Source organism: Miniopterus schreibersii (assembly GCF_964146895.1).
Source record: "Miniopterus schreibersii genome assembly, chromosome: 16".
Taxonomy (NCBI): domain Eukaryota; kingdom Metazoa; phylum Chordata; class Mammalia; order Chiroptera; family Miniopteridae; genus Miniopterus; species Miniopterus schreibersii.
This window is the reverse complement of record NC_138116.1, coordinates 38,107,016-38,111,660: the sequence shown is the minus strand read 5'-3', so window position 1 is coordinate 38,111,660 and position 4,645 is coordinate 38,107,016.

The window sequence follows — 4,645 nt, the reverse complement described above, 5'->3', positions numbered from 1 at the left end:
CATTATGCAGCCTCCGCTGGTTATTTATCCAAGTAACTTAACAAGAGTGAGAGATCAGGGCAACGACACATTTACATCTAACAAGTAAATGGTGATCCCCCAAATGTAGCCAAGTTAGAGCGCTGAGCTGGCAGATTTGGGAGTATAAAGAGAGCTGGGGTGTCACGCCCTTGAAACTGCTCCGACTGCAGCATCTCAAGGTAAGCACCCACTTTTTGTTCCATGTAGTTATTAAACCTGATCAAGTTATCAGTCAAGAAGGGAAGGCAATACAGTAGCTTTTACTTTGAAGGCCTTCTAAGTGTAAGGTCCTGAGTGAAGGGCAATATTGGGTGGGGAGCAATACATCAAGAAAGATAATTGCCTTTCAAGAAGTTATTTACAAGGAGGAAAAAGACAAGAATATAAGCAATTATGAGACAAAAAATTTTAACCTATAGAATGAAACTGATGCATAATTCCCCTTAGTTGTATAGGGCAGTGTTAAACCATGCCATCAGCAGATAAACATGTTTATTTGTGATAGCTCTTCTGTAATTGTCGTAAGCTATTATTTGAAAGTTTTATGGTCATTTAAATTTTTTGCCCCATGTCAGGCTTTCTGGGAAATGATTGCGGGAAGACATTGTCCCAAGTATTTTACCCATCCTATCCATCATGGTCTGGTTATTATTGACTGGTTCCCAGACAGCTCTTGCATGGCATGCCTTGTGGACTTTGGGCTGGGACATGTGTGAACACTGCAGTAGCATCCCTCAGAGGGACTCCAGCTTTGGGAGACTTGTGACTCTTTGATTTCAGGTCATCTTCTCCACCAGAGTACTTTCCGTCATAGATTGACAGGGCTAAGAGGAATCTTGAAGAGTTTTCTGGTCCATTTGTCTCATTTTACAGAAGCAAACCAAAGCCCAAATGAAATACAACAGCTACCCAGCAAAACTGGTATTAGAAAACTGAGGTTCTACTCCCAAGTCCTATTTCTTTTGAACTAAAGATTCAGAATATAATATGTAATCATTTCATTTTTCTCCTGAGAAATTCATGAGAATTGTGGGAGATAGCTGGAGACTTATAGACTTGTAAAAGAAAGGGAAGGAAACAACAAAAACAGTAAAGCAAGATTGAAATGTGTCCTCTTGCCTAGACAGTATGTCATGACATGTTCTCCTGGTTTCATAAAAGTACTGCAAAGTAAATGGGAAGTTTGTTTAAATTAAATTTTATATTAAAAAAGTTATCATGGCCCCTTGAGATCATCACATAGGTTATAAGCTCCTAGACCTAAGATTCTTCAGTCCTAGATGTGTTTTCAGCAGCCTTCCCACCTTCATCTTCTCCAGGAGAATTTAAGATTTAAGAGAGTGCTTTTTCTAGACCCCTTAAAGAGGTCTACAATTCTCAACTTTTGTCCTGTTGCCCAAAGAACTCAGCCATTGACTGCGAGCATCCAGATTGCAATCTGGATCAGGTCCTTCCCTCCTTTCTTCTTTCCCTGACCCCTCACAGCCCCTACTCTCAGCCAGAAGCGGTCTCTCTAATTCCCCACAGCACTTCATTTAGACTCTTACGGCATTGTCTTATCCTTTCTTGTTCAAAGATTTATTTGAGCATTTTTCTTAACCCTTACTTAGTTTTTCATTTCTGTAGGGCAGAGGCTTTTTCCTACTTTATACCCCCTTAAGAAGTTGATATGCTACTTTGCACACACAGAAGATACTAAAAAAAAGCATTTATCAAATGTTGTAATTGATCGGTTTATTTAAATAATGGTGATTTAACCAAAGGGGGAAATGGGAAATTTGTTTCCATCCCACATTATCTACTGTGTACCTACCAACATGTAGCTAAACTTGGAACAAACACAGTTTCTATACTTATTTAAACTCTGTGTAGTTCATTTGTTCTTTGTTTTTGTTTGTTTTTTATCTGAAATAACCCCCAAGAAGACACTTCATTCGTGAAGGACACCGACCGTTACTTGGGGAAGGAAGAAGACGGTAAGAGTTACTTTCAGCTTGCTTGGGAATACAGTAATTGAAATTAGCAAGCACTGTTTTACACAGTCTCAACCTTGCTGCACTCATAAGAAGCTGAAATAGATGAAATGGAAACCACTTACTTAAGTATTCCTAAGGGCAGACTACAAAATATGCAGGTTTTATCAAAAGAAGAATGATTCCTCTGCTTTGCTCATTACACTAATGAGTATTAAATACAGTACAGAACTTTGACATGCAAGCTCCAGGTCCATACTGTTAGTTGGACCAGAGCAGCATGATGTCCATAAGGTCAGGCTTCGGCCTTCACACACAGGCTAACTTTGCTGTTCCTTGAGCAGGGTCTCCACCCCTGAATCCACCCAGCTGGGTTGCTGAGAAAATAAAGAGAAATCGATTCAAACCCAGTCCTAGTGTGGTAATAAAAACCCTTTCTTCCCACCACCTGCAAAATCTGTTTATTAGAGGCAATTCTAGATGAATTAGGACCAAGAAAAAAATTATGATTGAGTCATAGTCACACCACTGTTGACAAGATACAGTGGCTGAGAAATTCCCAGGAGAGGGGTGAAAGTCGAGAGCAGTGTCATGGTGCACTGATAGCAAACAGAGGCAGGGAGAGCACTCAGGAGGTAGTGATGGAGATTAGGTGGACTGGTGTGGCCATCTCAAGTAGAAGACCTGTAGAGATGGGAGCAGAGTCTGTGGTTGAAGGGGCACAGCTATGTAGGGTTGGGAGCAAGTCAAAGTCTCAGAACGGAGAAGAGGCTAATTAAGGGGCTTTCTGTGTGTGGGATACAAGGACACCATGAGTCAGACCTGACAAGGTGAAGTTTATCAGCCAAGAATATATGGTTTTACCCTTGGATCCTAGAGCACAGTTGCATAAATATGGGGAGAAGATCTGACCTAGCAACTGCACGCCCACAGAGGATTGAGGGGCTTTGCTCACAGTGAACAGTGAGTCAGCAGTGGGATGGGGCTGCCAACAGGCAGTCACCACCTCAGGCATCGCACCTGGGTCAAGAGAGGTGAGGGCAAATGCCGGTGGAAGGTGACACATGGTTTGGATGTCACACTTCAGCAGATTAACAGCAGTGGGTTCACCTTGATAGTAAAGATTGAGAAGCACATCACGGAAGAAGCAGATGACGGTGGAGCTGGGGCTGTTTAACATGGAGAAGGTAAGACGAAGGAAGGCATAGAGCAGCCATCAATTGGTGAAGAGGTGTGTCGTGGGAAGGACTGAATGTTCCTACTGCTTCTAAGAGCGGGAATGAGAATCAGTCATCCTGAAGTTACAGAAAGCCAGATTTTAGTTTAAAGCAAGAAGAATACTTGGCCTGTGAAACCTGCTCAGAATGGGGGGGGGATGCTGTCCCTGAAGGTGCAGAGTAGGCTGGACAACACCTTTGCAAGAATATTGCTGAGACAATTCTTGCATCATCTAAGCAGTAAAATTTAAAAATACAGGATTCTGCTCTGGCCAGTGTGGTTCACTTGGTTGGAGCATCATTCGTTACACTGAAAGGTCATGGGTTAGACTTCCCATCAGGGCACATACCCAAGTTGTGGGTTTGATCCTGGCTTGGGTACGTATAGTAGGCAACCTATCAATGTTTCTCTCTCTCTCAAATCAATAAAAGCATACTCTTGGGTGAGGATTTAAAAAGAAAAGATACAGGATTCTAAGTCACTGTTAGAGTCATAAGTGAAAGGAGAAAAAATGTCCACCTCAAAACTGGTAGTGACTTGAAACCCAGGTGGAAAATCTTGTTTTCCTGGGGTGCCTAAAAATATAGTTTGGCCATGGGCTACTGTAGTCTTTCCCCAACTTCAGGCTTTCTTTTTTAAAAGTTACCCCCTGTATTTGCTGTGAAAGTGAAGCATCAGCATCTGCTAGACATTCATTAGATATTCACAAGCTCAAACACTACCCCAGACCTGCTGAATCAGAATATTATTTCAACAAGACTCCCAGTTGGATGCACATGCAAACTAAAGTTTGAAAAACACTGCCTTATACCAACCATATAACAAACACAGCACACTCTCTGAATCGGAAGCCTATATTACCTATTTTATCTATTTTAATTTTCTTCACATTTAAAAAAGTTTTATTTCTGAACTTGAGATGCATCTTACAATCAATGGAAGGACTGTTGTAATTAGCTGTGTTTTTATTCTTTACTTCTAGACCACAAAATCGTCTATCTTATAATCGATGTCATCTTAGATTTTGATAAAATAAGATAATAGACTTTGAAATAAACATAGTTATTAAAATTAAGAAATATTTGCCTAAATCGTTTTGTGTGTGACCATACCATGGTTTTGAAAAGAGTGGTGTTAGGAAGCAAAAAAATGCTTTAAACTGGGGGTTCTCAAACATCGCTGTGTTTGAGGCCTGGGGAAAATTTCAGATTCCCCAGTCCCAACCACAGAGATTCCACTGCAGATGGTTTTGATATAGGTCCCCTTCCAACACTTTGGGTACCATGCTTAACACTGAGTCCAGGTAAATAGTATAAGGTTGTATGCCTGTAACCTAACAAGATTCCCTCATGCTACACTGCAACTGTTCTCAAAGTGTGGCCCACAGATCCTGGGAGAGCACTAAGAACTTTTCAGGAGGTACACGAGGTCAA